Source organism: Nyctereutes procyonoides, unplaced genomic scaffold, assembly GCF_905146905.1.
Source record: "Nyctereutes procyonoides isolate TBG_1078 unplaced genomic scaffold, NYPRO_anot_genome, whole genome shotgun sequence".
NCBI lineage: Eukaryota > Metazoa > Chordata > Mammalia > Carnivora > Canidae > Nyctereutes > Nyctereutes procyonoides.
The window spans coordinates 26983499-26996879 of record NW_026575051.1 but is presented as its reverse complement, the minus strand read 5'-3'; the positions used below and the strand labels follow the sequence as shown (position 1 = coordinate 26996879).

Sequence of the window (13381 nt, the reverse complement as noted above, 5' to 3'; positions counted from 1 at the left end):
TCCCTGGGTGGCTCAGCGGTTTAGCTCTGCCTTCAGCCCAAGGTGTGATCCTGGAGTCCTGGGATTGAGTTCCACGTCAGGTTCCCTGCATGGAGCCTGTTTCTCCCTCTGCCTGTGTCTCTGCCTCTCTCTCTCTCTCTCTCTCTCTGTCTCTCATGAATAAATAATTAAATCTTAAAAAAAATGATCTTTGAAATTTGATCATGCTACTACTTTACTATATCAGGAATGTTTTCAGCTGCAAGTAATAGAAAAATCTACCAATTACTTAAAAAAATAGCACTTTATTTTTCTCACATTAGATAAAGTCTGGCAGCAGACTTCAAGGCTGTATAACAACTTAATAAAGTCATCAAAGATAAATCTCATTTGTATTTTTTTTACTCAGCCACACATTGCATATTTTCTTGTTGCTTCATAATCTTAAAATAGTTGCCAAAACTCCATATATCACATCTACATTGGAAGCAAGAAGAGTAAGGAGGTGGTGACAGTGAACTCTCCTCTCTAGTTTTCTCCTTTTAAAAATAAGCAAAGCTCTTCACGAAGCCTTCTACCACACTCATCTGCCAGAATATAGTCTCACACCCAACCCTAAAAGCAATCACTGGTGAAGGAGCATAGCATTACCGCGATTGGTTAAAACCAACTCTTATTCATGTCATGGGTAGGAGGAAGGAGGTTCCAGGGGCGTCAGCATTCCCTACCTAAAGGCATGTGTGCTAATTACCAAGACACAGAATCTGGTTCCTTCTCACTTTTTAAGTTTCTCTTTAAATGCGTCTCTTCAAAAAACCCTTTGTAACCACATAATCTGAAGTAGGTCTCCTGACTATTTTTGATCACAGAAAACTGCCTATAGCATTCCTCTCAATTAGTAATTATGTGTTTTTAAAATTTACTGTCTCTTTTTTGCTCCCATTGCCCCAAGGATGATGCCCCTTTGAGGAAAAAGCAGTGTAATAGAACCATGGTTTGCAGAGCAAAATGACATTCCTATTCCAGGGGCACCTGGGTGACAGAGTCATTTAAGTATCAGCCTCTTGGTTTTGGCTCAGGTCACTATCTCAGGTCATGAGATCAAGCCCCAAGTCAGGCTCCACACTCAGCAGGGAGTCTGCTTGAGTTCCTCTCTTCCTCTCTTTCTGCCCCTTCCCGCTGTTCTTGTATGTTTTTTATCTCTCAAATAAATAAATCTTTAAAAAACCCCATTCCATTATTGGGGGACACAATTAATACAGACCTTAACTAGTCTACATAATAATAAAGTTTGTCTTTCTTTTGGGCAGAGGACAGATTGGTTAATTAAAGGGCAAAAATGATTTTTCTTCAATCTCTGTATTTCAGACAAAATCGGAGATCTGGATTTAGGGGAAGAGAAATGACAGTAATATCACAGGAGGTAAATTAATCCCTAGAGTATGTTGACAGGCTGAGTGCGAAACAGGCACAAACAGTAGTGATAATGATAACAGCAACAACAACAATAATAATAGTAAACAGTTTCTGAGTGCCTACTACACATCAGGAAGAAGTCTAAGTAATATTTAAGGTGACTCAGTTAGTTTTCAAGATATTTTTGTGTGGTAGTTATCCTCTGAAATACCTAGATTTTAAATAAGCTGTCACAGCTCACTCTTTCATCTAGGTTATTTCTTTTTTTTCTTTTTAAAATTTATTTATTTATGATAGTCAGAGAGAGAGAGAGAGAGAGAGAGAGAGAGAGAGGGAGGCAGAGGGAGAAGCAGGCTCCATGCACCGGGAGCCTGATGTGGGATTCGATCCCGGGTCTCCAGGATCACGCCCTGGACCAAAGGCAGGCACTAAACCGCTGCGCCACCCAGGGATCCCTCATCTAGGTTATTTCTTGAGTCATGCTCTCAACCACATGCTCTTAACCACTGCCTCCTTCGGATCAATGGTTACTTAATTGAATTATGTTCTTCTTTTTTCATTATAATTTCCCTTTATATCTTCAAGTCTTCAGTAAGTTTCGTTAAATGCTATCACTTAATTTTAGCTGTGCTTCTTGAGCTTAGGAAGGAGCCTCTGTTAACATATAACAGGAGAATTTAGGTAGGCAATACTGGCTTATTAAAGTGACCTGCATGATGTGGAGCAGAATGATTGTCTAAAGCAATGAGGCACAACCAGCAGAGCCGCGAGGATTTGAGGAATATACCTTCCACAGAGATGGATGCCCAAGGATTTGAAGAAGGGATGTATCCTTGCTAAAGTATAGAATTATATGGAAGCTTAAATTATCACTACCTAGATTTGTAAATATCTACTCAGAAGACCAAAAACTTGGACATCTGGTTGCATGAGTCTCTGACATCTGGTTTCTAGTCCCTGGACTTTATATAAATTAGATATATGAACATAACCAAATCCCTTCTTTCTGCTAAATCCAAATACGACCCTCCATTCTACTCTGTCTACCTCCTGGCGTCCATGAAGAGGAGGTTGAATTGGTCAGGTGCATAGAGCCTAAAGGTGTCCTAGTAGTGGAAGGCTTTAAACAACATAAAAGATGTGACTACATGTCTCATAGGCAGTGTACAGAGAGAAACCCAATATCTGGAGGAAATTCTGAACTGGAAATTTTAGCGACAGTTATGAAGATCTTTGATGCACCTGAATCAGGAGAGAACTCTCTTTTGTTCAAATGCCGTGAAAAGAGAGGGCTGCTTCTATACAATCCAAAGACTACACTGCAAAGAAGTAGGAGAGATTGAAAGGCTCTTAAAACTGCATTCACAGCAGCTGGATAGCTTTTTAGGGATCTAATGTTATATGATAAGATAGCTAAATTTTGAGCTATTATTATTTGCCAGACATGGTTTATTTGATTCTCACGACTCTATAAATTAGGGATTATTCTACTCTGCATTTCATAGACTCCAGTACAGCATTTCTTGTCTGACATAGCACAGCTGCTCAGTGGTAGAACTGGGAGAGCTGGTACAGAACCCACTGACCATGTTCTATTTTTTTCTTGCATTCTTTTTGGCTTTTATGGAAATTACCAATGTTCTTTTCCAATGGAAGGAAAATTATGCATGTGAAAATTATGATTCAAATGTATAAAGGAAAATTCTGCACATTGTGGATATATACAGGGCATGGACAGATCATTAAGCAAGCAAACCAGAACTGATTTATCTTTGGATGTGGCAGGGAAAATTCCAGAACCAATATGTACACAAAATAGATTCACTTGATTTTTACAGACTAAAAAATTCCTAAAAGAATATAAGATGTAGAAAAGAAACTCTAAGGATGTTATATTTAATGGGGATTTTTTTGATAAAGCACTTGTTTTAGGTAGGAGCTGATAATAGTTAATTTAATTTATTAATGTAAACTCAGTGTGGACTCAGATAAGTACCAAATGACCTTTTGGTATACTGATGCTCTCCCATTTGCTTTCTACATCTCCGTTACCCTACAATCTTCCTCGCATTACTCAATCCAAAACCACTTTTCACTGTTGGGAAGAGTTTCCCATAAAGACCCCCAATTAATTCCTGTTTTCTTTCATTCCCTGCCCACATTAACTCTTGTAAATGAGCAGTTATCTCCTAGCCAGAACAGTGGGAGGGGGAGGAACCACAGGAATGCATTGCTCCGCTGTCCTGCACTTTTTCAACCAACATGTCCTCTGTCCGTGATGAGACTACAGGCTTTGGAGATTTAGGTTTCGTTCATTTCTGCAACAAACCTTGAGTGAATATCTACTGCTATAAGGTGAAGATTAGAGAATGAGACTGACCCCAGACCCCGCTTTCTTAGAGCTTATATTCCAGGGGGAGCAAATAGAAAATAAGTACAATGTAGAGATATGCCATAGGAGGGATAAGCACTCTGTTGCCAAAGACAATACAAGATGAGATAAAGAGTGATGGAGTTGGGGTGGCTTCAGTTTGTGTTGCCAGGTAGGGAAGGCTGCTCTGACTGGGTTTCCTTTAAACTGAAGTCTACATGATGAGCCAGATCAAGCTTTGTCCTGCTTGGACACCTATTCAGGGGAGAAACCGCTGGCAAGTCCCTAAAACTCTGAGTCTCAGTTTTTTCCTCTCCAAACCAGGGAACATAACAACTTCTAAAAAACTGTGAAGAACAATGAAATAATTTGTCATATAACTTCGTATATGGGTAGAGACTTACTATATTCAGTTACTGAATTCAGAATGTATGTTAATTACCTGGACTTAACAATATTCCCACAAAAGTATAGAGGGCTATATAAAGGCCTGTTGCTGTAGTTCTTTTTATTATTATTAAACTTCCTCCCCCTTCCTCCAGGTCAGGCTCCTTTCCCCAGATGCCTTCCAGGGAGTGTTCTGAAGCCTACTTAAGCCGAATGTGGAAAAAAATAGCACAACTGCTCATTTTTCCTTTTTTGCTTTTCCCATCTCAACTTTCTCTCAGTGTTAGGTAATGCTAGAACTTTCTGACATTCCACTCAAGAATCTTTGTCATAACCTTTGAATCATTGTTCTGGTAGCCATGTTGATGCTCAAAGTGCTCTCAGATCCCGTTTGGGCAAGGACAGAACAAAACTCCATGAGTTCTTGCGGCAAAGAGTTCTCTCCCGGGTGATGTTAAAATATTTACCTCTTTGTGTTTCATCTATAAAGTGGGAATAAGGACAGTACCTACCTCACAGGATTGTTGTTATAAAGCATAAATGGCTTATTACCTCTAAAGCACTTCAAACAGTAAGTTCTACATAAATGTTGTTTATTTTATAACCCACTCATTGACTCCATCCATTCTTTTTCTCTCGTCTTATCCAGGCCTTTGCCATCTCACTTCAGCTACTACCACTCCACACAGCCACATGCAAAATTGTCTTACTTGCCCATAATTCCTTCACTCCTTCCTTAATTCCACAAATGCTTGTAAGGCACTTACTGTGTGTATGTCTTTGTACTAGGTCCAATAGAAAAACACTAGCCAATAGAAAACACAGTTCTTCATTGGTAAGGTCAGAATCCAGCTGAAGAAAGGATTCATATACATGGAAAATCCCAAACAACAATATGGGTTAAATAGCCATGAGATTAATACAAGAACAGTCACATGACATTACCTGAGTTTCCCACTTTGCAAGCATGCAGGCATTCCTTTACTGTTTTAATAATTTGCACTCATGTTTTCAGGTGTATGTAGTATTTATTATATTTTCCCTTTGGTCCCTATACTAATTCTCTCAGTAGACTGAATACCTTTGACAAGAGGGAGTGGATATATACCAGAGTTGTTAGTACATAGGCTCCAGGGGCAGAAGAATCTCTCCTCTGCTGCTAACTGTGAGATGTTGGGCAAGTTGCCCAGCTTCTTTGAACCACCTCATTTCGTCTTCATAAAATGGGGATAAAATAATACTTTTTGGGTTAACATGAAAATTGAATAATATAATCCATGTAAATTCTTAATGCAAAGCCTGGCATTTGTACGTGCACAATAAAAACAAGCTATATTCATAATTGGTTTTTATAGACTTGTTATAAGTGAAAGTCAATATATTTCACAAGGTGTCTAGTATGGTGCTTTGTAAATAGTAGATAATGAATTAACTTTGTTATTATATAGGTTATCAACCATGAAAACTCTCTATCTTCACCCTCAAAAGCTTAAAATGTATATTTTAATATTTACTAAAATAAGGCAAACTTATGAATGTAGGAATTGTTGATATTGAAATGAGTAGCTAATGTTCTTTTTTTTATTTTAAAGATTTTATTTATTCATGAGACACACACACACACACACAGAGAGAGAGAGAGAGAGAGAGAGAGAGAGAGAGGCAGAGACACAGGCAGGGGGAGAAGCAGGCTCCATGTAGGGAGCCCGACACTGGCCTCGATCCTGGGTCTCCAGGATCATGTCCTGGGCTGAAGGCAGTGCCAAACCGCTGAGCCACCCGGGTTGCCCAAGTAGCTAATGTTCTTCCAGCACAAGGTAAAAGTTTTTGCCTATAACAACCTTCTCTTTAAAAGTAGAGCAGAGGGATCCCTGGGTGGCGCAGCGGTTTGGCGCCTGCCTTTGGCCCAGGGTGCGATCCTGGAGACCCGGGATCGAGTCCTGCGTCGGGCTCCCGGTGCATGGAGCCTGCTTCTCCCTCTGCCTGTGTCTCTGCCTCTCTCTCTCTCTGTGTGACTATCATAAATAAATAAAAATTTTTTAAAAAAAGTAGAGCAGATAGTTCAAAAATTCTCAAATACTATTTCTCTTTAGAAATTAGATGATGAGCCTTTCAGTAATTGGTGGGATGTCAATTCTCAAATAGCTTCAACTATGGATCTATAACTAAAATCAGAATTTTGATTTACTCCTCTATTGCTTCCACGTACACATTCTACTTACTCTACATATTTTACATTGAGACTTAGTGAATACATAGAATTTGTAATGATAAATTGCTATAGGCTACTGCTTCTGAAAAAATATGAGGATCCAAGGAACCATGGGATAGATTCGTTCACTCTCCCTACTCCAAAGGAGCCTGAAATATGATGACTCCCCTTTTCCATTTTTGGAAATTCAACCTGTCTCTGAAAAACAATTTTAGCTTTATAAATCCATAGTTTATAGAACTTCGGAAACCATTCCCAGGGACCACTTGAAAATGAGTCATCAAAGAACTGATACCTGAATCAGAAGGAAAGATCATTCGTGGGGCTTAGGCATGTGAGGCCAGCAGGCTCATGATTTTGCTTTACAAGAGGCAGGGCAGAAAGAGATGGCTGAGGAGTCCATGTTGTTGTATAGGCAAGGGTGAAGGCTCCCCCTCGAGAGAGGATGGAGTTGCCTTCCGCAAGAGAGACCTGAGGTCTGAAGTACAGAATGACTTAGCATCATAGGGGATGGTCTGAATGTTTCCACACTAGGATTAAATATCAGAAACCAAGTTATCAGACTGAAAACAGAGGAGAAGGTCTTTTTAAAAAAAATTATTTATTTATTCATGAGAGACACAGAGAGAGAGAGGCAGAGACACAGGCAGAGGGAGAAGCAGGCTCCCTGTGGGGAGTCTGATGCGGGGCTCCATCCCAGGACCCTGAGATTACGACCTGAGTCAAAGGCAGATGCTCAATGACTGAGCCACCCAGGCACCCCCAGAGGAGAGGTTCTTATAGACGTGTCCACACCAAAGTATCAGGGTTGAAATCTAAGGAATATTTCTCCCATCCAACCTGAGGAGTTGTGGAAAAAAGGTGGAGGAAAAAGGGCTTTGCAGCTGAATCAGACTGCTGATTGCATTTTATTAAACTTGGGTAAGAAATCTATGTTTTGTAAAATCATTGCTTTCTACACTTTTGCGTTTCCTTTACTTCTCCTTAGTTTTATAATGAAAACAATTTTTATTTCAAATTCACAGGGAGTCTTTGTGACTTCACTTTTCTAAGACTAATTTCTGTGGAAGGAACCAACCAAAGCAGATATACAGAAAAAAAAAATATGATGACAAAATATACCAAGTTTCTCATCAAACCTGGAGAAGCTGAAAAGGAGTTTGGGGAGAAGAAAGAAAAGCCCATGAGACACTGGAGAAAAGTTAATTAAGAGCACTTCATAAACATAACTCAAAGCAGAATATTCTGTAAAACGTGATGTTCAAAGTCAAATCAGCACTTCAGGCAAAAATGATACTTCTTTTGTGGCTTTATGAGACAGAATCCTAAAGGTCACACATACCTTCAAATATCTTTAAAAGTGCAGTCATTTCTCACAAGTAGTTGGTCTGAAGTGTGATTTTAAAGTTGTATTTAGATGTAAAACTCAAGTCATTAAACCTGTGTGTTTACTGAACTTTTTATAGATGTCTATTTACTGGGCAACCATTGATATTGTCTTCCGTGAGTACACACTGTTCTGTGCCTGGAGAAGGTTTGCTGCCTCTGTGTGGTTGTCTGAAATGTCAAGGCTGCTGCTGCTGTAACAGCCCCTCCTACCTCCTCCGGGGCTCTATGCAAACCCACTAGCATGAAACAAGAAGCAAAGTTCTGGGGAACAAAGTTAGGATAGTAAAATGTCCTTTTATGTACAAACCCTGTCAGAACCCTGTCTGTCTCGGTGCTGAGCTTGCTAATAGCTTCAAACATGTAACACCAGTTAATCACCCAATTGTTGGGAGCTGCAAAGTCACTGTATAATTACTGAGGTTTTCAAAGGAATTAGCATGTAGTTACTATGAACAACATGTTCTATTTTGTGGAAACTATGCAATTAAATTGTCTTAGGCTAATAAATTAAGTGTAGCATAAGCTCATATAACAGCTGGTTGAAAGGAGGGGCTGGATGGCGATGCATTTATTGAGATCACTTTGAACTCAATAGCCTCTATACTCAATGCAGAGATAGGCGTGTCCTGCTTTAGGGAAGTTATACACAAGCCCACATTTACTCCATAGATATTTTAGGAGGTTTGAACATACTTGGTTAGGGGATAGAAGGTGAGATAGAATGTAGCAGGAGGAAAAAGTAGTGAAAATGATGTTAAATTCTTAGACACTAATTTGGAGTGGAGATGGAATGGCAACATGACATATATGAACTGTCCTGCAAATCCACTCTTGCACATGACACTGCAGGAATTCAGTTTAAAGTCAGTTTATCATGAACATGTCTATTGCAATTGGAAATCCTTGTACCATGCTCAGGAAGTTCTTGATTATTTACAATGGGTTAAAAAACATTGTAACTCCTCTTTTATGTCTTCTGCCCATTCAGATTTGATAATAACACTTGGCTTAGATTTGTTTGAAAAAGAAGAAAAAGTCCTCAAGTTTATTTTTCAGTGGAGGGTTGGAGAGGGTTCTGAAGGAATTTATTGATCGCTTTAGGACCTCTTTTAGAATTCAGCTTTGGTGTATTTTCAGGAAAAGATCTAGTATAAGAATTGCTGGAACTTGAGGGCTGACTTCATGGTACCCAGATTTGAAAAGTCCAGGGCTAGAACTCTGAGCTCCCAGCCTCTAGACAGGGGTACTCTGCTGGTGTTGCTAATGTCAGAGAGGAGAAGGACCCTTCTGCCATGTGACAAAGTTCCTAACTCTGGTTGGGTTATGATTGAAGGTTAGGCTTAACAACTGGATGGAAGAATGTTCTTTCCCTGTATCTTTCCTTGACTAGAAATCCTAAGATTGTATACCTTATCTCAACATCTGCCAGCAATCTCTCTAAGAAATGATTGTGGAGGTAGGTATCATACATTCTTATTTAGAAACTGCCCCTCCTTAACTTTCCTACAATTTCCCATCCACTCCCAACCTTACACAGATCACTAGTGAGAACATATGGGAAAAAGGTAAGACTGTTTCTAATCACCAGTGAGACCACGTATTTTTACTTTTGATTGAACCTTCTGCACATATGTTGGAGTATTTTCTTATGTAACAGTATATGCCATAAAGTGTCATATCATATTTTTTCTACTAAAAAAAAGAGTTATTTATTTGAGCAAGCAAGAGAGAGCATGAGTGCATGAGTGGGTGGAGGGGCAGAGGGAGAGAGAGAGAGTCCTCAAGCAGACTCCCCATTAAGCACAGAGCCTGAGGAGGCACTCAATCCTGTGATCCCAAACCGAGAGAAAGGGTCACTCAACCTCCTGAGCCATCCAGGTGCCACTCATGGTTTTTCACTTAAGTAAAACTCAGTGGTCAGTCCAACAACAAAAGAAACAGATGGCATCTTCTTGATTATTTTTATATTTTAAAAGTAAAATATAGACTTAGTTTTTGAATTAAAAAGAACTAGAATTAAAAAGAACTAGCCAGAATTCCTGGCTAGTTAGACATAGCAGAATCTTAACCTGTATAAGGATGGCAAATAAAGCTCTTAGATCTTTTTTTTTAGAGATTTTTTTTTTTAATTTTTAGGGTATCTCTGTACTTAACATGGGTCTCGAACTCACAATCCTGAGATCAAGGGTGGCATGCTCCAGTGGATGAGCCAGCCAGACGCTCCAAAGCTCATATGTCTTTAGCAAAATGTAATTATTGAATATATTCCATGAAATATTAATTTTGTAGAGCAAGAATATTCATTTAGGTTAAACTATTCTATGAACTGACTTTATAATCCATTTTCATGACTTTGTTATTCAGGTGTCCCCTCTGCTTTTTGAACATTTGTCTTACACCTCTTCACTTTCATGCAAGACCTATATTAATACCGGTTTTTGCTAACTGAAAGAAATCTAAAGAGGATTTTCACTTTTACAAAAAAAGATGCAAAAAAAAAAAAAGATGCAAAGTGAAAATTGCATTTAGCATTTGTTTTGCAATGAGGAGTTATAGAGGCAGAAGACACCCCAACAGCGAGAATGGCCCTGCTAAGCTCTTTCCCTTGAGCCACACCCAGCATCTTAGCGTCAAGCTGCCATATCTCTGAACTGTGTTGGTGAGCATCTGTGCTTTATCTCGATTTATTGTGTGCATCCTCTAGTAAGATGGTGTCCCAAAGTATCAGAAAAGCCTAAGAGATTATTTTTTGTGTCTGGGAACACTTGAAAAATTTTCCGTATAAATTAATGGCAATTGCTTCTTCACTTTATGCCATTTCAGCTTACAAAAGTTTTCACCAGCCAGCCCTTTCAAATACTGGGGGAAACCTGTATTTGAAAAATGATTCAAAGATATGCATTTTTGTTCAGTAGTATATCAACACTATTTTAATTACTCTTAGCAAAAAATTAAATATAAAATTTAACCTCTCTGGTGTCTGTTACATTTATTTGCTATCTTTTGTCAGTTCAAAACTGAAAGAGAATTTTTCTTCAAGTGACTTCTTTTTTTTTTAATTTTTATTTATTTATGATAGTCACACACACACAGAGAGAGAGAGAAAGAGAAAGAGGCAGAGACATAGGCAGAAGGAGAAGCAGGCTCCATGCACCGGGAGCCCGACGTGGGATTCGATCCTGGGTCTCCAGGATCGCGCCCTAGGCCAAAGGCAGGCGCCAAACCGCTGTGCCACCCAGGGATCCCTCTTCAAGTGACTTCTTGAAGATTTTTTGTCATAAACATAAAAATAAGAATTACTTATTCTGTTCAAAGTTTTGTCAAGATTTAATACTTTGAATATCTACCAGTTAATTCGCTTTCTTTATTGCAGAAGAGTCTTTTTGAATGAGAAAAAGGGAAATTCATGCCTCAAGTCACATATATTCTCATATTTCTTCAGACATTATTGAGAAAAAAAAGATGCAAGGAACTTATTGTTCAGAGAAGCTGAAAAGAGACAAATTTCCCTCTATGGTGAAAGCTAAAAGGATGATTGAGTAAAGAGGTGCTGGCAATGGCCTCTTGCTCATTAAGCAGGGAACAGAGTTTTGAGGAGCCCAGGAATGGAAGTGGACAGAACTCAACTCTGCTTCCTGCTTCTTGTAGCATGTTGGGCAATTAGCCAGCAGCCCTGATCCATCCTTTTCTTACTTGAGACAGAAGATAGTACTCATCAAGTAGGTATGAAAATTAAGTTAAATGATGTAAAATATCTAGAGGACCTCTTAGATCTTACCATTTTTGATAAAAGGTAAATATGATCAAAAGCAAGCTTTTAAACCCTTCCCTAAGAAGAAATTATTTTCTGTTTAGGTTACTTATGATTATCAGTTTATCTTATTAGAAAAGCAGCTGGATGTTATTAATATGGATAAGCCTTCCTGATGCAGTTTGGTTAGCTGATTGGAAAGTTTAAGGATGATAAGAGTATTTAGAGTTTATAGGATTCAGTGTCTTCAAAGTCAGTAGTTTAAAAAAAAAGTGTCCCTCAAGCGTTGCCATTTTCCCCAATGCAAAGAATTATTGCACATACTCTTGACAACTGTCTTAGGCAGAAAAAGTCAACTAGCAGAAAACATCACAGAAGCACATCACACCCTGTTAGGGCACATGTGTGCAAATTTTGCAATTGTAAAAATTATATAATTAAATTTAGATAATACTTGCTTCCATTTTATCCCTCCTTTGGGATCATGTTTTATTTACTTTTGTATACTAACAATATGATCTGATATTTAGTAGGTTATCAGTATTAATATTCTTGCTGAATAAAGTAACTGGGTAATTAGGTAAATGGGTGCAGCAGTGAGTACAATCCTCTAAGGCTACCCTTAGAGGCGTTTCCTATTACCAGAGACTAAATTATTTGCCTCTATACTTTAGTGACTAATTCAAACTACCAGCTTTCCCCTGTCTCCACTAATGTCAGTAAGCACGGTTTTTTATTTATTCATACCTGTGTGGTCCCCTTCTTTCATTGCCATAACCTACCAACCTGCTCAGAGGGGCTAGTGGTTATAAAACATCAATCACTATTTCAGTACAGTGATGGTTTTCACCTCTGTTTTATGGAGTATGAGGTTTTGAGGATGCTCAGGGGCCAGATGGGGTCAGAATCTAATGCAGGGAATGTAAAGGTAAGGGTCTGAGGAGAAGCCCCAGCTCATGATGGCATCACTTCCACAACTCTGAGAGAGCAGGTCTGCTTTGATGTGTTTTATATGTTGAGGCTGTATGCAAGATTCTGCTTGAGATTAGGATACACCCCTAAAAAAGTTTGAAGCCTGAGTTCATGATTATATAAAATATTAAACAGAAAGATCTATCTTCTGAAGTCAATGAAAGAAGACAGGCTTCCGTTCTTCTAGCACTCAGGCGAAATTTGAGTCATTAAAGCAAGGTAAATTAAAAGGTAGTGTTGACTGAAAATAAAAGGTTAGAGAACCATTTACCATTCAAATGGTTCTCAAAATATACCCTAAAAACTATAGAACACTTCTGAAAGAAATTGAGGAAGACACAAAGAGATGGAAAAATATTCCATGCTCATGGATTGGCAGAATTAATATTGTGAAAATGTCAATGTTACCCAGGGCAATTTACACGTATAATGCAATCCCTATCAAAATACCATGGACTTTCTTCAGAGACTTAGAACAAATTATTTTAAGATTTGTGTGGAATCAGAAAAAACCCCAAACAGCCAGGGGAATTTTAAAAAAGAAAACCGTATCTGGGGGCATCACAATGCCAGATTTCAGGTTGTACTACAAAGCTGTGTTCATCAAGACAGTGTGGTACTGGCACAAAAACAGACACATAGATCAATGGAACAGAATAGAGAACCCAGAAGTGGACCCTCAACTTTATGGTCAACTAATATACGATAAAGGAGGAAAGACGATCCACTGGAAGAAAGACAGTCTCTTCAATAAATGGTGCTGGGAAAATTGGACATCCACATGCAGAAGAATGAAACTGGACCACTCTCTTGCACCATACACAAAGATAAACTCAAAATAGATGAAAGATCTAAATGTGAGACAAGATTCCATCAAAATCCCAGAGGAGAACTCAGGCAACAC

The 13381-nt window shown here is 38.7% G+C and overlaps 1 long non-coding RNA gene across 1 annotated transcript in view; it reads left to right on the top strand.

The window, feature by feature from the left end:
- LOC129512735 (uncharacterized) overlaps positions 1-7938 on the top strand; it is a 62420-nt gene extending 54482 nt beyond the window's left edge. Inside the window, exon 3 of the long non-coding RNA XR_008665091.1 lies at positions 7391-7938. This is a non-coding gene — a long non-coding RNA (uncharacterized LOC129512735). The remainder of the gene's footprint in view (positions 1-7390) is intronic.
- The last annotated feature ends 5443 nt before the right edge of the window (positions 7939-13381 follow it).